Below are 27,203 nucleotides of genomic sequence, written 5' to 3' on the forward strand. Positions count from 1 at the left end.
ATGAGGTTGAAACTTCATGAGGTTGCCCACCTCTGGTGGACACTGTCCCTATCCTTCAACCTGGACCATCGGGCGCGCACGAGTGCCGTAGAGGTCGTAGACCTTTGCGCGGTGGTTTGCGAACAGCTAACACAGTTCCCATCACACAGACTGCGTCTCTCTTAGTTTCATCCGGTATCCAGACAAAAAGCTCCTCAGCGGCTTTCCTTGACAGAAAAAAGTAGCGCGATAAGGAACGAGCTTGGAAATCACGAACTGAAAGGCTCAAGTGCACTGTTTATGCTTACAAAAAAGAGATGGAACTCCTCAAAGAAGAATGTCATATAAAGTCATTCCTTCAGATTGTGGCAGACTCTGAACACAACAAGAAAGCCAGGCTACTACTAGATCAGGTAATTAACTACAAGGCAAAAAAAGAACAGTATATAGTGAGACCATGCACCGTCCGACACTGTATCATTTTGCGCAACATTTCTACCAAGTGCTACGAGCATCTCAGGACCGAAAATCTCCTCGCCCTTCCAAGTACAACCACGCTCAACAAATATATGGGGACATGTTCAGGCAAAGTTGGGTTCAGTAATATTGTAAAGAGAAGGTTGAGCACTGAACTAGAGTGCTTAGCCACCCTACAATCAAGGTTGTGCAGCGAAGTCATAGACGAGATGCGCATCAAACAGAAGCTGTAATATCACAGGCAGAGGGACGCTTTTATGGAGGATATCGATATCAGCCTAGATCTTGATCACCTCCTGGCAGTGTAGGGAAGGGTGAACTTGCAAATTCATTGCTATGTTTCCTGCTCTGCGGGCTTCACGCCAGGTTCTAAATTCCAGTCGGGTATTTAAATTTCTTCACCAAAGGATGCACAGGCGACGTACTGGCAGAAGCTATCCGGCATGTGGCAAAGATGACAGAAGTTGGGTATAAGATTGTAAGACTCGTCACAGACAACCACGAGGTCAACGTGACTGCAATGGAGGTATTATCGCAAGGGCCGCCACAAATACAAGTACCCTATCCTGCTAACCCATCCAGGCACCTCACGTTGGCTTTCGACCAAAGTCACATAGTCAATAACGTGTGTTCGCAGTTCCTGTCAAAGAAAATGGGAGCAGCGAAGGAAGTCTCCTCACTTTATGCCAGAGAATTGTATGACGTGCAAAAGGGGTCCCCAGTGAAGCCTATGAGATTTCTCACCAGAAAGCACGTTTACCCATGCAACGTTGAGAAAATGGCAGTGAAACCGGCCGTTCAGCTCTTTTCACCTCCTGTGGCCGCTGCTTTGAGCTTTATGAGGAACAGGCTGGGCACACGTGCGACTCTATTTTTATACGTAGGCCCGACGGTGGAGTTCATGTGTAATATGAACAAGTGGTTTGTGACCATAGATATCAGTAACAGCAGCCAGCAGATTCGCCAAAACCACCCGGACGTAAAAGAATTTTCCGACGTTGATGATCCAAGGCTGCACCGGCTGGAGCAAGACTTCATTGAGTACATGGAATGCTTGAAAAATGGAAGCACTCAAAGACAACTCTTTAAATAAGGAGTCTTACCACACCCTCATATTCACGACTGTCAAACGTGCACTGAATCCGATTCTTGCTAAATGAGTGCAAGTTCAAATTTGTCTTAACGCGCAAATTTTTAAATGACCCAATTGAGTCTCTCTTTGGCTTCCTGCGGCAGCCAGCAGGATGTAATGACATGCTAGGTATCAGAAGCGTTTTGAGTGGTTTGGAGAAAATGCTGCGTGCTGGCATTGTTGAAGCCTCAGAGAGCAGTGACATCTAAAGTTTCACTTCATTCGTTTCATCCAGTGTCATTAACAGTTCAGCTGAAGCTGGGCCCACCCCAACAGCTGAAAACGAAACCATACAACTGACTATAAAAGCTCTCCAAAACATGTGCATGTCATCTAAGCCTTTCCTATATACCAACTTCAAAAATGGCAACCATCAGCCTTATTTTATCGGCTATATAGCTCATGTGGTTTCCTAAAAGGTCGAATGTGACAGCTGTGTGGCTTTGGTACAAAACCCAAAGCAAAGCAAAAATGCTCCTGTAGACAGTTTGACTGCTCACCAAGACAGGGGTGGGCTCTTTTACCCAATGTCATAGCTCCTAAGAGTGCTACAGGGCCTAAAGACGTTAGTTGACATCATGCTTACAGACCGAACGTGTTTTAAAGACCTCTGGACACATGCTTGCTCTACACTGTAAATAAAATTACAGACTTGCTTGTCCTGATATGCAAGAACAAGAATAGCGTCCACAGAAAAGAACTCCTGTAGATTATATGCAAGAAGTTCATTAAACCATTGCTAACAAACCACGCACTTGACATAACAGAGAAGAACACTGTTCCGAAAATTTACAAGAAACCTCTTGCCCGAAAATTCTTTACGCTGCAGTAATGATTCGATTTCCGCCGCCACATGTTCCATTGTTCATTGCAAATGCACACGTGTATGTACCTTGATTGCCCCGTCTCAGTAAAAAAAAAACATCAATGGGTCCAATTGTAAATTTTCCAGCTGAAAAGAATTGTCAAAAACAAATTTTTTTCCGCCATCTACTGGGCCTGGCCATTTGATATGAAATAGTGCTTCCAATTGGAAATAATTGGTCACCTATGAAAACCAAATGGTTCAACAATTGAACTCAAATGACATGCCCATTGAGCCCAAATGGTTTGAATTCACATAGCTGAAAAAAAAAGAATGGAGATGCAATTTCAATGTTTTATGTCAAGGATCGACTTACGAGGGAGCTGACTTATATAAGCAGGACATGTAGTGCGAAGAGAGGATAACCGATGGTCGCTTAGGGTAACAAACTGGCTTCCAAGAGAAGGAAAGCGTAGCAGGGGGCGGCAGAAAGTTAGGTGGGCGGATGAGGTTAAGAAGTTCGCGGGGGTCAAGTGGATGCAGCTAGCACAGAACCGTGGTAAGTGGAGAAATATGGGAGAGGCCTTCGCCCTGCAGTGGGCATCGACAGACTGATGATGATGATGATGATGAACTGATTCACAAGTTTTTTGCAGAAATCATGAGAGACGAGCATGCATCACACACACGGAACTAGCACAGATTCAATGTATATATCCACAGGATACTTTGCAGAGACTTATATACTCCATTCGTTGAACAGTGCTGCTGGCACCAGTGACGCATCTCTGTTATTCAGAGTTAACTTATTTAATTATGCCTGCACTTACAGTGGACACGATAAAATCGATTAATAAGATTAAGCGGCATTTACTCTTCATAGAGGTATGTATATATGTGTGCATATCTCAGTCAAGGATATCCCAATTGGGAATGTTCCTTTTGGACCAATTAGAACCAACGAGAAGCCCAGTTGCAAGCCCAATTGGTTATCACTCCCAATTGGGAAGCCCAATTGGTTTCGTGACTCCCAATTGGTAGTGGCGAAACCAATTGGGCGTCTCAACTGGAAGTGAAGAAACCGACTGGGCATCCCAATTGGGATTGAAGAAACCCATTGGGAGTGGAGAATCCAGTTGGGTTGGAAAGGACCCATTGGACAAAACATTTGGGATTGGCAGAACCAATCCAATTTGGCTGGTTGGATCCACGGATATTTTTTTTTACTGGGCGTTCGACACTCATCCCCTTGTTCATCTTCATACTCATGAACACTTGCATCATTTTGCGCGCTTCTTTGCTAATCCTTCGAGAAACTCGGCTAGTACCTGCTGCATGTGTTTGCTCCCAACACCTCTGTACGTATGTGCACCTCATACGAACGTCGTGAACTGTGTTTCTCGCGGAAAGACATGGGCGGCTATTTGAGATCTGTCAGCTCTATTCAATAAGGTACCATTCGGCTAAAGCTCATCGAAAAAATGACCCAGAACGCCGCGGGCTGCTTTCTGAGATCTGCTTCACCTCACATAAGCACCTTGTCGCAGTGCTCCGTAGAACACGATGTCACCCTGCGGGCGGATCACATCTCCAAGCAGCTCCCCACCACGTCCCCAGCTTCCATCCACAGCGCGCCATGCATACAGCCATTCTTTCCCATGGGTCCCGTAGCTAACTTGAGAACTCGGGTAATTCTGATTTCCTCCTGTCCATTTTGCCTTTTTGCGTGTCTGAATTGCAGCTGATTTCCAGCCTTTGGCAAAACTGTGATACAGTTAACCATGCAGTATATCCTCTGTCATAGCCTCCTTTCACTGTATATACTTCTTTAACGGCATTTCGTACCATTTGAGGCACTCGCTGCAATATGGGACGTTTATAGAGTGTTCCTTTTCTTGTAAACTGTTCAAAATTAGGTCACATTTCAGGCCGCAGACAAACGAACGGCGTACAATACACGGCTTTAGGCTCCGAAACCGAAACTGACAGGCATTTTTTATTACCATGTGGCGGCCAGCTTACATTTTTTAGCACTTGCTCGGTCGGTCTCGGTGAGGCAAATGAAGCTGGGCAGAGGCTAGTAGAGTTTTCTCAAGAAAATAACCTGACCATAGCGAATACTTATTTTCAACAGCACAAGAGGCGCTTGTACACATGGACTTCACCGGACGGTCTGTACAGGAATCAGACTGATTATATTATTTGCCGGCAGAGATGGAGAAGCGCTATACAAGCAGTAAAAACAAGGCCTGGGGCCGATTGTGGCACCGATCATCAGCTTCTTGTTGCCAAATTTAAGCCTGGATTGAGGAAAACGCAGAAAACTAGAAGGTCTTTCAGGTATGATCTGGATCAAATTCCATCAGAATATGCTGTTGAAGTGAGGAATCGATTTCAAGAATTAGATCTAGAAGACGGAGAGCCTGAAGAGATGTGGACTGATGTTCGTGATATAACACAAGAAGTTGCTACTAAGGTAGTTCCAAAGCAAAAGAAATGCAAGAAAGCAAACTGGTTATTGAAGAGGCTTTGCAAATAGCTGAGGAAAGGAGGATGGCAAAAGTTATGGGGGAAAAAGAAAGATACAAGGCTCTCAATGCGGATTTTCAGAAAATCGCAAGAAGAGATAAGAATGCCTTCCTGAACATACAGTGCCAAGCAGTTCAGGACAACAGCCAATTGAGGAACACTAGAGCTCTGTATAAGACAAGCAAAGATATCAAAGGAAGCTTCTGTGCTAAGCTGGGCGTGATAAAGGAGAAACGAGGCAGGGATCTCGCGGAAGCCTCAGAGATAAAGAATAGGTGGCAGGAATACACAGAAGAACTGTAAAAGAAGGACCCGGATGTGCAAACCCAACATAAGACCGCTGTGATTACTGACCTCGAGCCGGGCATCCCGAAGAGAGAAGTTGAATGGGCCTTATCCGGCTTTGCTAAGAACAAAGCTAGCGGAATTGATGGCATTCCAGCTCAGTTGCTTCAAAACCTCAACCATGATGACGCTGTTAACGTTTTGTATACATTATGTCAGCAAATTTAGACAACCCTGCAGTAGCTACAGGATTGGAGGAGGTCAGTTTACATCCCTATTTCAAAGAAAGGCAGTGCCAAAGATTGTTCCAACTACCGCACGATCACGCTTATTTCGCATGCTAGCAAGGTGATGTTGAAAATCCTCCTAGGTAGGCTGCAGCAGTATGTGGATCGGGAGCTTCCGGACGTGCAAGCTGGGTTTCGCAAGGACAGAGGAACTAGAGACCTGTAACTCACTAGAGACTAGAGATTGTCTTGGTACTCTCTTGCTTTTTCCATGATCCAGCTCGCTGGGTCATGGAAAAAGCAAGAGAGTACCAAAAACCCATCTACTTTTGCTTTATTGATTATGCGAAAGCGTTTGACTGCGTAGAACACAGCAGATTGTGGCAAGCTCTCCAAGAGATAGGAATTCCAAATCACCTCATCTATCTCCTCAGGAACCTGTATGAAGGGCAAGAGGCCACAATCAGAACTGGGCATGGTCTTACTGATTGGTTTTCGATTGAGAAAGGAGTGAGACAAGGCTGCATACTGTCGCCCTGCCTATTTAACCTATATGCTGAGCGCATCATGAGGAATTAAGGCCGGTCTGGACGAGTCTTCAGCTGGAGTGAAGATTGCTGGGAAACGTATCAACAACCTTAGATATGCGGATGATGCCACTTTAATGGCAGAAAGTGAAGTGGAACTCAAGAGACTTCTGATGCGCGTACAAGAAGGGAATGAGAAGTTTGGGCTTAAATTGAACATTAAAAAGACAAAGATCGTGGCGTCTTGCCCCATCAAGTCCTGGAGCATCAAGGGACAAGAAGTGGCACGGCCGCTCGATGGAAGCGCACTGGGTGCGGCCTGCTGCGTCGCGCCGCCGTCAATGGGCAAGCGCGTCCTTGGGGAGTTTACAGTTGCGCCCGCTATTTCTGCTGAGGGCGCCACTGTTCGGGGACACGTCGCCGACGGGGTCGCCGGCTCTGAGCGCGCGGTTTGCTTCCCGTCTGGGCGCGTTCGCCTCGCGTCTGCGTGGTAAACGTAAACCTTTTTGTGTGCGCGTGTGCAAGCACGTTAACGTTGAGACTGGATGCGTTTGTTTTTTAAGGCGAAAGCCGTTCTAGGCTCATGGAGCGAAAATCTATGCGCAGAAGCTGTGCCTGTTATCTGTGCGTCGCATCTGTGCACTGGTGTGCCAATCGCAAAAGCGGACGTGCAAGGGGGAAGATTAAGAATGAAAATGATGGTTGGTGATAGGTAACCAATAAAAGTTATAAATAGACATTGATAGAGGTAATGACTAATGCTAATGACTAATAATGGTTAATAATGACTAAAATGATTTGTAATGACCAGTTTATCAAACTACGACATGTAATGACTGCAATTGATTAGAAATGAGTAAAAGTGCTTAGCGATGTGTGGTAATGACTATAATAGCTAGGCATGACTCATCATTACTGTTAATGACTACGAAATGACCAATACGACGACATGTAATGACCACTGCTGATTCTAAATGAGTAACCTGCTTAGTTATGAGTGATAAGGGCTACAATGACTACGCAGGCAGACTCATCATGACTGAGAAATGACCAATATATATCAAACGACGACTTGAAAGGACGAACTGTGGCAAACGATGAGAGGCAAATGATAGGAGAAGGGTAGGCTTTCGCCGTCCTGCGCTTGAGAGACATCTAAGAGACACTCTAATTTTATCTGCTGAGCTCGCTTCAGGCAAAGACAGCAGCGAGGAATGGAAATGCACTCGCTTCCTCTGAAATGAACGCGGCGCTGAGGTTAAAAAGTCCAGATGCTGAAGCATATTGCCCTATCAGCTGCCATTGAATTTGCTACAAGGGACAGCAGGTTGGACTTGTTGCTGATTAATTATCGGTTAACCGCGCAAACAACGTGACGGGAACACAGCAGAAGAAGACGGCACAACCGCGCTAGTTGTGTCGTCCTCTTTTCCTGTGTTCCCGTCACGTTGTTTAACCTATTTAGTTAGCAGGCAGCTGGTCAGTGAACTAGGATTTTTTGCGATGTGTTGTGAAGCAGATGAACACGATGAGGTAGCGCCAGAAGCTTTTCTCGCAGGTTATGTTGCTAGGACATATCAGAAAAAAGCTACGAAGGGTTTTTTTTTTATATAAGCATGCAATTTTTTTCTAAATTTTGACGCGCTACTCTTAGTGGCCTTGCAAGTAAAGGAGCCTGTGTATACAACATTTGTTTATACTGTTGCGACTGTTTGAGCCGATGCGATAAAATGAAAAGCCACGTTCCACAGAAAATCCGGCGCCCGCTCTGTCGGCGGAAAGTCGGAAAAAAACCTCTCTGGTAAAAGGCACTTCACTTGGTGATATGGCCAGACACCTCTTGTGCAATGAGAATACATGACATGTTCAATGCGGCAGGAGCTGCCAAACCAGAGAGAGTCAATAAGGTGTAAGGGTGAAATGGGAATTATTGAAAGCGGGACTCTCAGATCCCAAATCAGGCACACTATACTCCTATAGGGCACGTTCGTACGGCTTCGGTAAAGAGGGGCTTTATATAGCTATGTGTAGGGTGCTACTTCATATAAAGCGGTGGCTTAAGGCTGCATTCTAATGATATGCGGCAGAGGCAGCAATTACGGGATACGGTGAATAAACAGGTAGCAAAGTGCGGGCACTCTAACGAGGCTCCTCAAGGAGACTTGAGAACCCCAATTTTTGTTTATCACTACCAGGTTGTTGCTTAATTTATGAGATATTTGGTAATTTTTTTGAGGCGACATGTCAGTCGAGCAAGAGCCTGTTGCAGGAAATATAGTCGGACCAGTTACAGGTCAATGAAAACCAAGGACAATGGAGGCTTGATGTACCCCGCAAAGGAAGTAATCAAGCTTTGTCAGCTTACGAGCACCTTTATTAACAGGATGATGAAGTGTGAAGAGGTCCGGTGAAGTAGCAAGCTGTGTAAACTTTTGGTTTCAATTGTTTTCTCACTGTACACAGTACCTGCAGCTAATCTATAAAAACAATCATCGTGCCCATGCATGCTAAGGCGCTGTGCAATATATCGTTAAGTTTCTGCCCCCTGTCGTGACGCTGGGGCTATGGCGACCCGGCCTTCACTTGGTAGCGTGCAGAGACTCCGGGTTGAAGAAGGACTGAATCTTCGAAGTTGGTAAAATATGTACAAGCAGGTTTAATGGCACTTTGAGAAACTTATTTACAGGATTATTTACACGAAAAAGAAGGGTACATCAGCAAAATGGCAAGCGTTAAGAGTTCATAGCGAGAAGCGACTGGATGAGCCGTTTACCCAGGGCCCAGAGCGACATTTCGTGCTCTGCAGCGTCCTTAAAAACCCCCTATGTCCAGCCCCTCTCTGAAGATGCTGACCAACCAAATCCAGGGCACGCCCCTCAGGTATCGGCATCCAATCGAACACATCACTGCACTGATGGTCTGAAGCACTGACTGGTCCGGCATTCATTCGTTGGGCGTGATCACTTGTTGGCGGGAAAAGCTTGGGAACGGCGAGGAGGTACATTTCTATTCTTCAGCAAAGAAACCACAGGCTGGTTCTGACAAGGGGTTTTACTTCTCAGAAACCCGAGTGCACGTGGCGCCGCATAGGGCTCCCAACATGGTCCCTTTTCGACAATTGCAAATCTTTCCTGCATTCCCGGGAAATCACTTAATGGCCGTATGAGTCATGCTCCTTTCTTGTCCTGCACGTCAGCGGACATGTCACTCTGTCGTCTCCTTTGGATAGGAGGCATTCATCACTGGAGGATAGCACTTCTCGACTGGTAGGGTGAACAAAAGAAAGAAAGCACTTCCTGCTATTTCCCGCAGGGGGACGTTTCTTTGTGTTTTTCCAGACGTTCTCTTGACAGGGTCAATTTGGCATTTGCAGGTTGTCCACAAAGCAAAACATGCTTACAAAACAGGATTCCTGGAAACAGGCTCACTTAGAGCCATTGGACCATCACCACATATTCACAAAACTTATCCATGCCCACAGGCGAACAATAGAGCGCGCAATTGCGGATGCTTGGTCGTAACAGCCTCCTCCCCCGCCAGAAGAGTCTCGGAGGGCAGCAGTCCCAGCTGCTGCATGAAGAGACGACTTAATGGCCTGCACGTGAACGCTTGAAGCTCGCTGTTGCTTGTCGCGTTGTCTTGATTGTTGTAGGCCAAATTGCTCGAGCTGTCTGAAACTCAACCACATGTCGAAGCAAGCACTCGGCTCCCGTCTGAAGAGACCAGGTCAAAAGAAAACTGCCATTGTTGTTCGAGAAAAGCCCACTCTCAAGACGTTCAGGACCCACGTATTCCTAGAAAACCAAACGTGCTGCTTTACATAGTCACACATATACAAGCGCACGAAAAAAAAAAAAACCTGATTATCAATTTGGATACATGGTGAGGAACATCTCGGACCGCTTAGAAAGAGCGGCTAAGCGCGTCCGCATTCCCATTTAACTTCCCCTTTTTGTATCTTATTTCAAAATTGTACTGCTGTAAAATCAAGCTCCACCTAAGAAGGCGACTGTTCTTCGATGTCGCAGTTTGCAGCCAAGCCAGGGGACAATGGTCCGTCTCTACGGTGAATTTGGCCCCTCCAAGATAGCACTGCAATTTTTGAATGGCCCATACAATGCAAGCGCACTCTTTCTCTGACGCGCAATAAGCCCTCTCTCTAGAACTCAGTTTTCTGCTCAAGTAGAGCACGGGGTGCTCATTACCGTCGTCATCTCTCTGGCAGAGAACAGCACCTAGCCCTCGATCACTGGCATCACACTGGACCGTGAATTCTCGGTCATAGTCTGGAGCTCGCAATACCGGACGGCTAATCAGCACAGCCTTCAGGTTTACGAAGGAGGCTTCCTTTTGTTCGTCCCAGACTACATTTGTCGGTTCTGTCTTGCGGAGAGCGTCGGTCAGAGGGCTAGCCAAAGATGAATAGTTAGGGATGTAGTGATTGTAGTATCCCGTCAGACCCAGGAATGCTCGAATTTCCGTCTTCGTGCTCGGCCGCGGGTAGTCTGCTACCGCAGAAATCTTAATCTCGCTGGGTTTCCTGAAACCTTGACCTACATTGTGACCCAAGTAGTCCACGGTCGCCCTTGCCAGGCAACATTTCTCGGCCTTTACGGTTAGTCCAGCTTGACGCAAAAGGCTCAGTACAGCTCTTAGATGTACCATATGGTCCGCCCATGAGTCGGAAAAAACCGCAATGTCATCTAAATAAGGCACTGCGAATGTTTCACACCCCTTTAAAACCCTATCCATGAGTCGGGAAAAACAAAATGGAGCATTTTTGAGCCCGAAACTCATCATTGTTGGCTGGTAGCTGCCCGTCGGAGTGACGAAAGCCGCGTATCTGCTGGCGCGTTCAGTGAGCGGTACTTGCCAGTATCCTCGAGTAAGGTCCAGCGTAGTCACATATGCCGCTCTACTGACCTGTTCTACTCTCTCCTCAATATTCGGAATAGGATACACTTGATCCCTGGTGAGAGAATTTAGCTTTCGGTAGTCTACCACAGGCCTAGGGTCTTTACCTGGAGCTTCTACTAAGATCATAGGCGAAGCATAATCGCTTTCCGAGGGTTTTATTACTCCCAATTCCAGCATGCGAGTTACTTCCCTATCCAGAATTTCTCTTTGCCTTGGAGAAAATCGGTAGCACCTTGATCGCACTGGCACGTCTGAAGTCAGCTCAATATCGTGCTCAGTCAAATCAGTTCTGCCTGGCCTGTCCACGAAGCAGGCCTCAAACTCTGTTATTATCTCGCCCAGATCGGACAGCTGGGATTTCTTTAGTTCTCCTCTCTGCTCCGTCTTTTTGAGAAGCTCCTGAGCGTTGCTTCCTTTTCCGCTGAGGCAAATCAAGTTGTCCCCCATCTCCTCGGGAAGGTTTAACGTTAGATTTACCACGGCTTCCCTCTGCACATAAGGCTTCATAAGATTGCAATGATAAATGCGCACTTCTTTACGCCTACCGGGAATTTTCACTGCGTAGTTAGTGTTAGAAAGCTTTGCAACGACTTCAGCCGGTCCTTCCCACTGTACTTCGAGCTTATTCTGGCTTGAACTTCTCAGCAACATCACCTGGTCCCCGATACAAAACGTCCTTTGACGGGCTGTCTTATCATAGTACACCTTGGAACGAGCCTGGGCTGACTTCATGCTGGCCTCAACGAGTTCCTTAGTGTTATGTAAGCGATTCAAGAGGTTCAGAATGAATTCTACTACTGTTGGGTCTTCTCCGCGCCCCTCCCAGGCTTCGCGCACCATTCGCAAAGGTGAGCGCAGTGACCTTCCGTACACCAACTCGGCTGGGCTAAATCCAGTGGATTCGTGCGGCACTGACCGCAAAGCGAAAAGCGCTGCAGGCAGGCAGGTATCCCATTCGCGCTTGTTTTCATAGCACAGTCCCCTCAGGACTCGTTTGAGAACAGAGTGCCATCTTTCTACGCTGTTGCTCTGCGGATGATGGATCGAGCTATGCACTACCTTAATGCCGCATCGCTCGAGAAATGAGGTGGTGAGGACACTCGTGAAAACGCTACCCTGATCACTTTGGACCTCGGAAGGGAATCCAACTCGTGCAAACACTGACAGCAGCGAATCCACTACACTCTCGGACGTCACCTCGCGCAGCGGAACAGCCTCTGGAAATTTCGTGGCTGGGCATAACATAGTGAGGATATAACGGTACCCTGACTCTGTCACAGGAAGTGGCCCAACTACATCTATTACTAACCGGTGAAACGGCTCGGTAATGATTGGTACTAACACCATCGGAGCTTTCCACTTATCTTGCGCCTTTCCAACCCGCTGGCACGTGTCGCATGACCGTACAAAATTTTCCGTGTCCTTAAAACATCCAGGCCAATAGTATTCTTGCAACAGCCTCTGCTTTGTTTTCTTTATTCCAAGGTGACATGACCACGAGCTGCCATGGGAAAGTCGCAGTAAGTCTCCGCGGTACTTTTGGGGAACGACTAATTGGTCCCGCTCTACTCCGCGCTTATCCTTGAATAAGCGATACAGCACTCCCTTTCTCATCTCAAAAGAAATGTTCTTTGCTGTCTTAGTGGCGCGGTGGCGCTCTCTTATCTCCTGTATCTTGGGATCATTGGCTTGCTCCATAGCTAAGTCCTCTCGAGTTCCACTTAAAAGTCTCGTGAGATTACTAGACACTGGCGGCAAGAGGTTACTCTCAAGAACGTCCTCATTCCGCGTCTCATCAAGCTCACTTTCAAGTTGACATATCTGAGATGCCTCGCTCTCAAAATTTTCTGACCTGCTATCTTCCGCATTTACCACTGTTTTAACTGCCGTTTCCTCCGCTGTGGATTTTTCTGGAATGAGCAGTGTAGCTAGTTCTCGCGCCTTTGAACGTGTTAAGGCTTGCACAACTCTGTCTCCGAAAAGGATGCCCCTCTTTCGCAGTAGCATGTCCGATTTGTTGGAGAACAAATACGGATAGCACTTAGGAAGCTTTCCTGAAACGGCAGCCTCGGTTGTTAATTCGCCGAAAGGGCCCTCGATGACCACGTTCGCGATCGGCAAGCACACACTCTGTTCCTCAACTACCTGTCGGATCCATGCACACTGTCCTGTATAGTCGGAAGGCGATACATACGCCGGATGGACAACATCCATCGTTGCGGCCGAATCGCGCAGTACCTTGCAAGGCTTCCCGTTGACTACTAGGTCATGCAGGTAGGGTTCTAAAAGCTGCATATTTTCATCGCAGTCACTGACATACGAGAAAGCAATCTTTTCTTTCCGGCAGTTGACGGCAATGTGACCCTGCTCATTACACCTAAAGCATGTGAGCGGCTTCCTAGCCTCAAGCTTATTCTTTGTGTTCTGCGCGTTGGTCACTTCCCCACCTTTCTCACTACCGTCCTTTCTAGGGCGTTTGCCTGAAGAAGCCTTCCTTTCTTCGTTTGCAAATCTAGCAAAGTGCCTTTTCTGACGGTTATTCACACTCGACTTGTAATTGCGGGGCCTAACCACTACTGGGTTGCTGAATTGTCGGCGCGAAGCATAGTCCTCAATGAGTTCGGCAGCTTCAGTTGCCGACTTAATGTCGCCTCGGTCCTGTAACCAATTTCTTTCTTTTTCTGGGAGGCAGTTATAAAACTGCTCCAAAAGAATTCGCTCGACTACAGCATCCCTCTCACTGTAGGAATCAGTGCTCTTTAGCCACTCGCCCAAATTAACTCTTAAATTGTACAGGAATTCAGGGTAACTCTCGTCCCTGGACTTAGTAGCGTTCCGAAAACGTTGTCTGAACGCCTCGGCGCTAAGCCTATACTTTCTCAGAAGGCAAGCTTTGACCTTCTCGTAGTTGTCCGCGTCCTCCTTGCTTAGCCGCGCGACAACCTCCGCTGCCTCGCAGGGCAGAACCGTCAATAATCTCTGAGACCACGTGTCTCGCTGGAAGGACAGTTTTTCGCAAGTTCGCTCAAAGTTAGCCAGATACAGACCGATATCCCCTGATATCACATATGGCTGCATGTACTTTGACATCTTGAAATCTGCCTCCTTGTTGAGACGAGGTACCGCTAGCTGGGGACAATCGCCCGACCTCTTGCTCAACTCTAGTTCTAATTTCCGGAGCTCAATTTCTTGGTCCAGCTTTTTTGCTTCTCTTTCAAGCTTCTCACGTTCGTGCTCCCTTTCCTCTTTTTCCCTCTCAAGTTCACGCTCCCTTTCCTCTTTTTCCCTCTGACGTTCGCGCTCCCTTTCCTCTTTTTCCCTCTGACGTTCGCGCTCCCTTTCCTCTTTTTCCCTCTGACGTTCGTGCTCCCTTTCCTCTTTTTTTTGGGCGATGAGGTTCCATGCTTCACTGAGCTCCTCATCATCGGCTCCCAAATCTGTGATTGCCTTTATAATCAAGGGTTTTCGTGCCAAACCACTTGTATTAATTCCCAATTCCTCACACAATAGCAACAGTTCCGGTTTCTGCAGCTTTTGTAGGTCCATGATCGCTCCGAGTGTCGGCTACTTCCAAAACAACAGTGCAAACTACCAAACCTAAAGGCGTTTCAACACTTTTTACCAGTTCTAAAATCTAACCCTGTTCTAGAACCTGGTCCACATCAGAAGAAAAGCCAAGCACTCACCCACACATGCGATCGATGTTCCGAGCTGCCCTCTTGTAGGCCGATTGTTGCTCCTGCTTGTTGCTTGAGATGCCACCTCCGATCACCAGATGTTGTGGCTTGCAGATTCTGATCCACCTCGAATCACCAGATGTTGTGGCTTGTAGATTCAGATCCCAACGCTGGTCACCAGTGTTGGGGCTTGTAGATTCAGATCCTACCGCTGATCACCAGTTGTCGTGACGCTGGGGCTATGGCGACCCGGCCTTCACTTGGTAGCGTGCAGAGACTCCGGGTTGAAGAAGGACTGAATCTTCGAAGTTGGTAAAATATGTACAAGCAGGTTTAATGGCACTTTGAGAAACTTATTTACAGGATTATTTACACGAAAAAGAAGGGTACATCAGCAAAATGGCAAGCGTTAAGAGTTCATAGCGAGAAGCGACTGGATGAGCCGTTTACCCAGGGCCCAGAGCGACATTTCGTGCTCTGCAGCGTCCTTAAAAACCCCCTATGTCCAGCCCCTCTCTGAAGATGCTGACCAACCAAATCCAGGGCACGCCCCTCAGGTATCGGCATCCAATCGAACACATCACTGCACTGATGGTCTGAAGCACTGACTGGTCCGGCATTCATTCGTTGGGCGTGATCACTTGTTGGCGGGAAAAGCTTGGGAACGGCGAGGAGGTACATTTCTATTCTTCAGCAAAGAAACCACAGGCTGGTTCTGACAAGGGGTTTTACTTCTCAGAAACCCGAGTGCACGTGGCGCCGCATAGGGCTCCCAACATGGTCCCTTTTCGACAATTGCAAATCTTTCCTGCATTCCCGGGAAATCACTTAATGGCCGTATGAGTCATGCTCCTTTCTTGTCCTGCACGTCAGCGGACATGTCACTCTGTCGTCTCCTTTGGATAGGAGGCATTCATCACTGGAGGATAGCACTTCTCGACTGGTAGGGTGAACAAAAGAAAGAAAGCACTTCCTGCTATTTCCCGCAGGGGGACGTTTCTTTGTGTTTTTCCAGACGTTCTCTTGACAGGGTCAATTTGGCATTTGCAGGTTGTCCACAAAGCAAAACATGCTTACAAAACAGGATTCCTGGAAACAGGCTCACTTAGAGCCATTGGACCATCACCACATATTCACAAAACTTATCCATGCCCACAGGCGAACAATAGAGCGCGCAATTGCGGATGCTTGGTCGTAACACCCCACTGATAGCGAGCTGGGCTGGAAATGTCAACTCAACAGTGGAACGATGTTTATGGCTATGGCATAAACCTCTCTCAAGAAAGGTTTTCAGTCTGCGATTGGTAATTTTCATCCTTTTTTTGTGTGGCCATTAAATAAGCGTACTCGGCTGCTCGCTGAATCTCGGCTGCTGTTGCGCTCTGACGCGTGAACATTCTTGTGATCACAGCTAAGAGCTTCACAACAGCAACAGTCGATGCGCGTTCTTCCATTGAAAGTTACGAACCAGCAAAATTGTATGGGTTTGCGAGCAGCCAAAAACTTTCGGCGCATATACGTAACACCTGGAGGTAGACCGGCTCTATCAAGCGCGCTTACTTTGTCCGGTCATGCAAAACGCGAGAAGCCATGACGGATAGCGTTCTGGCGTACAAAGTTTAAGGTCTCCAACTGAGTAGAAGATCCCAGGTTATCATCTAGATTTAATCTAATAAACATCTTCATATTTCCACCGTAAAATTTGTCACAAGGAGATAGAAAAGTTGGTTACATGTCGCATTTTCGCAGAGGTTGCTCATAGTAGGACATTTTTTTATTGGATAGGCTGGCAGCTTAGAACAGGTTGACATCAATTTGTGTATAAAAGCTGTATGCAGGGTTGAGTAAATGGTATGAATATGACACACGGTATTCGCGACATAGTTAATTAAGTGGTTATGCATTAGGCTACCATGCCATCTGAACAGCTTCGAATTGTTCACAGCCGGGTCACATTTTAATGCGACGAACAACTGGATCCGAGTGCAACATCACGGTAATGCGAGCTCTCCAATCGAGTGGTCTTGATTCACCATAAGTTTTTCGGGGTACGCTCCAGTATACATCTTTGCCGAGCAAGCGCTAAGTGCTGACATGTTCACACTAGACATGACAGTATATACTAATTCTTGTTGCCAAATTGTGTGAAGCGGAGCTCTTATATCCTTAAAATAAAAAGCTTCTACCACGCCGACGCCTCCCTCAAAGCACAGCCAGGTGCAGCTCTCCGCGCGCGGCTGTCCCTGAACGGTGGCGCCACGGCGGTGGCGACTGGAAGTAGGCGACTCCCGCCGGTTTCGGGCGACGTAGCAGGCCGCACATAGTGCGCTTCCATCGAGCGGCCGTGGAAGTGGAAGCTGTGACAGATTTTCTCTTCTTGGGCTCCAAGATAACCCGGAAGGAGACTGCAGCCATAAAATTAGGAGACGCCTACTTCTGGGAAAGAGAGCCATGGCTAGCCTTGACCGCCTAGTAAAGAGCAGATACATTAGTCTGCCAACCAAGATCCGTATAACTCGTGCTATGGTTACAGTGAACTAGAATATTTTCCTGTGAAGCGAGCGGAGGGGGCAGCGCCTTGCTACGCGCGTCATCGAGTGTGTCTCCTGAAGCGGCGGCGCTGTTGTCGACCCCTCTTGAAGGCGGCCGGCGGCGACGGGTCAGAGCACGCCCGACGGCGCTTCAGTTGTGCGCTAGCTTTTCGTTCAGTGTGGTTACAGTGCACGAGTGTTTTGATGTGAGTGTATTAACAATGAGTGCAAAGCAACGGCTCAACCACTGCTATGCCGCAGGGTGCAGCACAGGATACGCAAGAACAAAAAAACGCGCGAATGTTGACGCTATTCAAGGTGCCTGCTGATCCTGAGCGCAGATCCACGTGGGAGAGGAACCTACATAGAGGCGACAAGCCGCTAACCGCAGACTGCGCGGTATGTGAGCTACATTTTGAGCCACGTTTCATCGTTAGGGATTATGTGCACCGCATAAATGGCGAGGAAGTGCGAATTCCACGCGGGACACCTATGCTTACCGCAGATGCAGTCCCCACAATTTTACCCAATCTGCCAGCTTACTTGAGCAAGCTCCCCACTCCCAAGAGGAATGAGAGAAAAAGGAGTGGTGAGGACGATGTCACACCGCGAAAAAAGGCACGAAGGCAGGTTACAGAGGTGATCGAAGATGAACCTGTCGAACCTGCGGCCAGCAACGAAGTATGCGCGGCCGCAACTGTCCCCGAGGTGAGGAGAATGGAAGTCCCAGGGAAGCGATGGACGCAGCATGAACTTCAAGACGCAGATGGAGTATGTTTTACATTATGTGCTCTCGACTCTCTGTCAGGTGAGGTGACCGTGTAAAAGGCCGTGTTATTTATTGCAGACAGTGCTGGTGCCTTGCATACAAAGACGTTCCTGGTGGGCAAGCAGGTAGCGGGAGCACCAGTGGCAACAATGCAAGATGCTGTAACCACAATGCAAGAAGCGCATGATTTTCATATCTGCAAAGGTGCAGTGTCAAGGGATGAAAACTCCGTGATGACCAAAAACCCAAATGAACTGAAATCCGTGTTCCTGTAATGTAGCGTCTTGCCATTTTTTGCCACCTTTGTATGTTATGAATATTCTTTACTCATACGCAAGCTGTACCTAATTCACTTTTCATGAATACATACTTTTGTGAATGCCTTCTTAAAAATGAACTGTCAACCAAAACCAAAGTTTATGTCGCTGTATATGTGCTCCTTTTTATTACAACATCGTTCTTTGCAGTGCATTTGCAGCGTTCAATGCTTCCTTGTCTGTTATTAGTACCCAATCTTCCTCTGCCTTCGACACTTGTATTTACTTTTTTTTTAAGGAAATGCTTTAAGTGTACACATCTCTGTTATCAATTTATAAGTGCATAATTTGTTGTGTACAAGCCGTACATTTGTTTTGGAAAGCGAGGGAAATGCTTTCAGTGTACATACCTTTTATCTAAGTAATATGTGCCGGGTTGTCGGCGTGTACTGTTGCTGCTTTGTAGGGGACGAGGACTTGTCAAGCTGCTATCGCAGCTTTTTGCCTCGCCTCCCCCATCTTTGATGGAAATAATTGGAAATATACACGCACGCACGCACGCACGCACGCACACACACACACACACACACACACACACACACGCACATATATATTATATATATATATATATATATATATATATATATATATATATATATATATATATATATATATATATATATATATATATATATATATATATATATATATATATATATATATATATATTAATCGCGTATATCCCGTGAGAAATGGTCCCGCGAATAACTCTTACTTTGCGATATTTAGTGTCTCGAAATATGTCGGAACTGCGACAGTTTGTAATACTTAAACAAAAAAAAACGTTTACAGTGCGCTCAATAGCCTTTGTCTGTTATTGCTTGCTATGGCGAGATCGACATGGTACATTGTACACTCAATTCAGTAAACATCCGCGCATGTCAAATATCTTCAAATATTAAAGATAAATAGCAAGCACGAAGCAGAACTACGTTAAGAGCGCGGCTACATAACGAAGCGCGCTTTCCAGTCTCGTGTGCTGGCGTCGCATGCTGCGAAGGCGAGCCGAGCGTTCAAGAGTGGTCGATCGCAGCGCTGCCGCTGCGGGGGACACGGCATGCGTCAGGCTGAGAGGCGCGGTCGCGCCACTGGAAAATATTCTAGTTCACTGTACTATGGTATTTCCAGTTGTGATGTATAAAATGCGAGAGTTGGACTGTGAAGAAGGCTGACCGCCGAAGAATAGACGCGTTTGAATTGTGGTGCTGGCGGAGAATCTTGAGAGTTCCTTGGACGGCCAGAAGATCAAATCAGTCGATATTGTCGACCATAAACCCTGACTGCTCATTGGAGGGTCAAATTCTAAAGTTAAAGCTCAGCTACAATTTGGTCATCTGATGAGAAGAGAGGAGTCGCTGGAGAAAGATTTGATGTTGAGAAAGGTTGAGGGTCACCGGAGAAGGGGTAGGCAGCGAACGCGATGGTTAGATGGCATCCTCGAGGCGCTGCAGATGAAGTTATGTGATGTTAGGAAGATAGTGAGAGACCGGAAATCGTGGCGTGATATGGTCCATAGGGTCACGAAGAGTCGGACACGACTGAACGACTGAACTGAACTGACTCTGATACAATGAAAAACAAGCTTATTGCCATTAACAAGCTCGGGTTGCGATTCAAAGCTCGAGAAAAAAAAATACCATAGCACCATAATCGTCCAGCCGAAACCGAATCTGAGAGTAAGAGTGGTTAGAATTACCAAAAGTAGCATATACAGTTATATATGGTAGAATATACAGTAAATCTACCCTCAGTAGGATCATGCATGGGTGCCTCGATGTGCGCGCTCTCTGAGCGGGTGCGCATCGAGGCACCCTACTGAGGGTAGAGTTCCAATGACTTCACTATAACTTTACTGAGGGTTCTACTGAGGGTTAAAGAGTTCCAGTGACTTTACTGGATGGATGGAAGGATGGAATATAGGAGCGTCCCCTTTGAAACGGGATGATAGCAGTAGCTATCATATGCTCATTTTTCATCATCAAATATCATCTTTGAGCGCCGCGTAGCGGCCAATGTTTGCAGCGTCGCCGCGATTGGTGAGCCCACTGATCTCCACTAGGGTTATATGCAACGTTTAAACCTTTAAACGTTGGTTAGATCAGTGGGGGCGCCCATTGAAATCGAGGGGACGCTTCAAGCATGGTCTTCAGGAGGCATTGACCTTCCCTACCCCCAACGTTCTGATCTATATGTAAGAACGTTGCCTACCCCAACGTGCACCTTTTCTTTCCACAATAAAGTTGTGCTACAGTGCTCTAGAAGTGTAGTTGTGCTTTTCGCATATTCAGTCTGAGCCAGTTTGTGCAAGTCATGAGTCGACGGATAAAGAGAGCCGCATTTGCGTGTCTGGTTTGCAGATGCTTTGTTGGGTACTTTTTGTACCGATAGTCTTAAAACGGGAGACGCGTAACCCTCCCCGTTTTCACCGCATTCGTAATGGAACTGGTGGAACCATAGAGTTAATACAAAGACTTTGTATTAACTTTATGGGTGGAACAGGCGTATCGCGTTCTCCCCGGCGGTCGCCAGATGGCAACACAAATTTATTATATCATCATCATCGCGCAAATCATGTTTGGGTAGGCACTACTAGGGTCCCTAGAAGTATTTGCACTACATCTGCTACATCTACATCGACCTTGTAGGCACTGCAGACGATGGGATTTCCGATCAAATCTGATCAAATCGGGCAAGTACATCACACAGATATAGTGTAAAACTTAAGTTGCTACTAAATTCTACCACTGGGTGAATTTTGAGCGCGAGGAAGTAACTCAAATAACCATTTTACGAGGTGCATTTAGCGATGCAGCAGTGCACGCCTCATAGGAGCGTTGTGCTTGTCCCAATGCTTGTCCTATGTGGTGCTTTCTCCTTCAACGTGCTGCATTGTCGGCTCGAAACAGAGAAATACCTCTAGAAATCGCTGCTTGCATGATTTTTCAATTTTTGTACCGACAGACTCCTTTCTCGTGATTAAACACATATACAGGGTCTTGAATATTTGGGGGCTGGGATTTAAAAAATTCATATGCAAAATCTACTGCCCCATTCGAGCTGAAATAACTTTCACAAAGTAGCAATATATCGTCTACGTTATCTGATAAGTGATTCAACATCGGTACTTGCCTAGATTTTCCGAAATCGAGAAAAAACTGCTCTCGGCGGCGTGCACAATTTTCGCAGTAGAGAGTCGAAAAGCTATTTTGACATGATGCGTCATCTGTCGGGCCGCGAGGCAAGCGCGCCGACGGCCGGGATGGAGCTTGTCTCACTGCTCGACAGATGACGTATCATGTCAAAATAGCTTTTCGACTCTCTTCTGCGAAAATTGTGCACGCCGCCGAGAAGTTTTTCCTCGATTTCGGAAAATCTAGGCAAGTACCAATGTTGAATCACTTATCAGATAACGTAGACGATATTTTGCTACTTTTTGAACGTTATTTCAGCTGGAATGGGGTAGTAGATTTTGCATAGGAATTTTTTAAATCCCAGCCCCCAAATATTCAAGACCCTATAGTTGGCGTTTTCTAGCACAGTGTTTAGTGTGCTTGGCTGCGCACGCTTCCATCTTGTCTTGGCTATCTTGGCTTCACGGTTATCACGGGAGAATGTTTTTGCAGATCCTCAATGCGCAATTACGCGACACATGGGTGACGTAGCCTACACGTCACGTACGCGTATCTCGCGAAGTGTTTTTTCATTTCTTTTTTTCCTTGTAAGAGGAAGCGCTTACGGCAGTTTGTTTTGTTCACGCCATGGCTCCTCCTCCCCTCCCCCATGGCTCCCAGCGGTGCTAACATGACTGAAAAAACAATTTTCCTCCCCGGGGGGATGAATGAGCGTAGATTCTATGCGTTCGCAGTCTTTTGCTTTCGTGCTTTTTCTGGCGGGGTTAGAGCTGATATTCAAAGCAACGTAGGGAGGTCGAGTCGCGAATCTTCTGCTTCGCAGCGCGCTGCAGAGATTGTGAGTTTGCTTCCTCACTACAATGAAAACGTGCAAGAGTACTGACCTTATGCGGGGCCGCAAATGTATATTGAGTACCTGCTCATGAGTTATTTGCACACACGCGCGCCTACAAACATGCAGTTTTGTAGTAGCAAAAAGCAAATAACTTTAACTGCATGACAGCATCTTGTGAGTTTGGAATTAAGCTGTTAAATTATACAAGATATGTTACTTACCTTATGGACAATTTTACGTCACACACACACACACACACACACACACACACACACACACACACACACACACACACGCACGCACGCACGCACGCACGCACACACACACACACACACACACACACACACACACACACACACACACACACACACACACACACACACAGGGTCTCGAATATTTGAGGCCTGCATTTAAAAAAAATTCTGAAATCTACACTACTATTCGAGCTGAAATACCGTTCACAAAGTAGCAAAATATGGTCTACGTTATTTGATAAGTGATTCAACATCGGTACTTGCCTAGATTTTCTGGAATCAATGAAAAACTGCTCTAGGCAGCGTGCACAATTTACGCAGAAGAGAGTCGAAAAGCTGCTTTATCATGGTTCGCCATCTGTCGAGAAGCAAAACAAGCACCATTCATTCATTCATAAACCTTTATGCATGAGGATGACCTGAGGCCTAGAGGGGAAGGGGGTGGATTAGGTGAGATTGAGGGCGCCAGACTCCCCAGCCTTGACGCGCTTGCCCCGCTGCTCGAGAGATGGCACACCATGTCAAAGCAGCTTTTCGACTCTCTTCTGCGAAAATTGTGCACGCTGCCTGTAGCAGTTTTTCGTCGATTCCGGAAAATCTAGCCAAGTACCGATGTTGAATCACTTATCAAATATTGTAGACCATATTTTGCTACTTTGTGAACGTTATTTCAGCTCGAATAGTGGAGTAGATTTCGGGTAGGATTGTTTTAAAATCCGGGCCTCAAATATTTGAGATCCTGTATATATATAAAGCAAAAGCGGCCGATTGAGTACATGCGCACAGCAAATCTTCAGCACTCCCTCCGCTGCCGCTCAGGCCAAATCAGCCCATACATCACAGCTAGGGGGGGGGGGGGGTGGAAAGAAGGAAGGAAGCAAGTGTGCATACTGCTTTGCCAAGGGCAGCTCCAAGCCGTCACTCGTTTGAAACCACACTGTCTAGGTTGGTTAGCCTGCCTGCCTCTCCTTTCAACCTTTCCCCACTAATAGGGGAAAAAAATACAGAGGAAAGAGTGCGTGCTGTTTAGTGCGGGCGGCTAGATGCTCTCCCTCCTCCAGCTCGAAGCCGCGCTCCGACGGCCAAGCGCTTTACTCACTACCCCAGTAATAAAAAAACAAAACAAAAACGTCGACAGGATACGCAGAAGTGACATAGGTCTACTTCACTTTTGTGTCACGTGATTGCGCGTTCAGGACCTGCAAACATATCCTCCCCGGATAGACGGTTAGACCTACTGTGGATCGTAACGTGCCAGCATTAGCCGCCGAGCGCACTTACGATTGTCTCCTTGCCTGTCAGCGTGCATTTATTTATTTATTTTTCCTTTCTTTGCCCCACTGGGACGCCAGAACCAGGAATTAGGCAGGAAAAGGGAGAGGGGAGGGGTGTAGGATAGTGCGGACATTCTCCTCCTTCCCCTTCACCTGTTTCTCTGCAATTATGTAGTGTTCTTTCCTCTTTTTTTTTTTTACATCCGCATACTCATAAAACTGCCTCTATTACCACGACGTCGTAGTAGGCAACTTTAGGTTGATGACATCCACAAAACAAGAAAACGGGCACAATTTGGCATGGAGTCGATAGGTATCATTTTAGTTTTCAAGAACCGGCATACTGAACAACAAAAATAGGGTAGTGATGGTGTACAACGCTGAGTGCAACTTGGTTCTTGAATATTTTTTAAATACATAAGCAAAAAGAAATGTAAACAGGAACTTTGGTCTATTTCTGGGGTCACTGTTGGTCTAACTAGTTTATGGAATAATTCCCAGTTGATACAAGTTGGTTCTGAGTTGTTCCAGTTGTAGCCAACTGGAATATCAGACTGCCAGTCATTTCTTCCTGCAGGAAAAATAAAAGATATACAATGCAATTAGGTGACCCCATTTAGTGTTTCAAGCTGTCAAGGTATTTAGATATGTAATGATATTCATCTTCTCAGAATATAAGTTCCTCAAAGCAGTAATTGTGAAAAGTGTGTTTATTTGGCATGCAAACTGGGAGAAGACACTCAAGACCTTGGGTTTAGCTTCCTCATTAAAATGCAATTGTAGCAATTAAATGCTTCCAGTAAGCAAATTGATGCGCTCTGCAGGATGAAGATAATGTGCAATTACCCTTTGTGCTGCAACCGGTAATAGTTAGGGCTAGTTTCTGCTGCAGCCCTTCTTCGTTAACGGCAAGGGAAAAAAAGAGAAAATATGCACATAAATTCAGTATTGAGGGCAATGCATAATCACTGCACCATTATGTCACACACTGCATGTCCCTAGTACTTAAAGTATGTCACATTTGTGTGATTGATTGATTGATTGATTGAACGTCCTTTATTGAATAGGAACGCTCATGGCCATGGATGGGGGTAAAGGGGAGTAGGCAGAATCTTCATTGTTTGCAAAGGTCGTCACTCAAATCATATTGCTCTGACCAGGCCACTAAGGGAGCCATACTTGGCAAATATCATTTGTGTGTTAGCATCAGTTCCTAGAAGGGAACGGCTAGTTCAGGTGGTAGGGTTCGATCTCGGAGCGTCCAGTAGAAAAAGCAGGGCAATCCCAGAGTAGATGAGATATGCCGCCGCACGTTAGAGTCATACAGTGAGGGCACGTAATCATTTCCTCTGTATACTGACGCCAGCAAGCCATAAGTCGTACTGGCGAGAGTGCCTCTCTGCCTGTATATTGCGAGGTGGCAGTACCTCCTGGCCTCTCCAACCCTGCTTACCGAGCTACCCGGCAGCCGATCGCCTCCCGTCCTGACTCCTGAGCTCGAGCCGAGCTTAAGGTCAATCGGAGCCTGCCGAGCTTCAGATGCTTCACATCACGCATCAACTAAACAGTGAACGAGCGAACCGCCAGAAGCCAAGCAGTCGCGCGTTGTAGCTGCGCTCTGCTCGCCTTTGTAGTCTTTCCTGTAACATGCTTACTACTTCTGTTCAACATCTGTGCCGTGCCTCATCCTTCAAGCCCTAGCTCAACCCTCGCATTTGGTGCAGTCGACTATCGAACAGCGTCTCGCCGCTCGCCAACTACATGCCTGCGTATTGCACTTTTGTGTCTCCAAGTCCGCGCGGTGTCGGAAATCATTTGGGAAGTCAGCCATACCTGCACAAGCGCCCAGACCGGCATCGGCTCCTGCTGCGCCGTTGTCTCCTCGAAGGCTCCTGGCAGAACACAGCTCCCCGCACAGTTGCCGCCGCATGTGTGCCCGTCTCGTCAGGCCTACCGCTACCGCTACTGCTACTGCCACTGCCTGCCGTGCAACCGGTGCTACTGCTAGGTGTCTGTGACGCTTCTGCCATGCCAGCGCATGAAGTTTTCACGCCACCCCAGCACCCACGGTTCTATGTAACGACACCTGGATTTGGCACTGGACCGCAGTACTGCCAGCAGCTGTTTGAAGTGCAATTTTTTACAACGCCGTCGCCGCGGTATCCAGTCGCCTACATACATGGAGGAAGAAAAAACTCCTACATGCCACAGATCCACGTGACAACCATGCCTGACATATCGTCCACCCTGCCTTTGTTCCAGGACTGCCATAAACAAAGTGCACGTTTGTGGATGGAAGAAATGCAACGAACGCAACAGCTAGCATCATGGCCCCGGAAACAACTCGCCTCATCGCTGTAAGTAAGCTGAGAGGAACCGCAAAAAACTGGCACCTGACCTTTGGCGCCCAGTTACCGACGCGGGACTCATGGCGGAAAGCTTTCTTGGATGCATTCGCTGACGAGTTGACTTTAATACAGTAGCAACAGCAAGTCATGACCCTGGTCCAATACAGCTCTCAGTCGCTCCGCGACTATGCCTATGCAAAGCTTCACATCGTCAAGAAATGCCCAGCGCCACTGACAGATCCCCAGAAAGTTGAGTACCTTCTACAAGGTATTTTGTGCACATTCACCGCAACAAGTATATCCGCTCAACGCCCGTCGTCGGTATCCAGCTTTGTTGACATCCGCACCCAGCTCGACCGCACAATGCTACATATGCAGGTTGCAGCCCATCGCCCCGAGCAGATTCCCCTCATTGACCCTCATTGACAACGGAAGTCCCCGTTCCGGGCAGGTCCCCTCAAGGCTAATAATATCAGAAGTGGCATCTTCAACTACATGCGACTCCAGGCTCAGCTATGTGCCTACAACTCGACCTCGCATAGCAGACCTCCCGCCTGATGAAAAGGAAGCTCGCTATTCCACTCTATCACAACGTTATGGTGCCCCTGCCTTTCGTCGGGGCCAGTCACTAAGTGAAGCTGTCTGCTTTAGGTGTCATGGAATGGGCTATCTAGTCTCACAAATGTTCAGCGAGCCAACAGACTGATGCCAAACAGCAGCCACCACAGTAGTCGCACCACTTCATGCAGCAGCCCTGCATTGCACGACAGCCCTCAGCAAGATGTTCTTGGCTCTCAGCTAGTGTGCTCTTTCTTCACTGCCAACATCGCACCCCTCGGCGCCAATGAAGCCTTCCCGGACACAGGGTCCAAAATGACTATAGTGACAAAAGCTGCAGTCAAAGATCTTCCCCTTATCCCCTGGACGCAGCCGTCGTAGGTGGATCAAATGTTCTTCCAGAAGGCATGGTCCACTTGAAGATTACAGTGGGCCCCATCACAGCCTTTGTAGAAGCAGCCATCATCGAAAATATCTTACCTGTGATCCTCGGTGAAGACTGGTTTTGCACCAGTGGCACAAAGCTGGTGTTTGAGCCACCTAATCCAGCTGAAATCCATTATGCTGCCTCCGGAAATGTCATACGGGCACAACAGAAACAGTATCTGCAAGCAGCTGGCTCTGGGCTGTC

General features: G+C 47.2%; 1 pseudogene; it reads left to right on the forward strand.

The window, feature by feature from the left end:
- On the forward strand, nt 1–26,572 carry LOC146205378 (uncharacterized; annotated as a pseudogene).
- The last annotated feature ends 631 nt before the right edge of the window (nt 26,573–27,203 follow it).

The sequence above is a fragment of the Amblyomma maculatum genome, chromosome 1 (genome assembly GCF_055883805.1).
Source record: "Amblyomma maculatum isolate TAMU_Amacu chromosome 1, ASM5588380v1, whole genome shotgun sequence".
NCBI classification, from domain to species: domain Eukaryota; kingdom Metazoa; phylum Arthropoda; class Arachnida; order Ixodida; family Ixodidae; genus Amblyomma; species Amblyomma maculatum.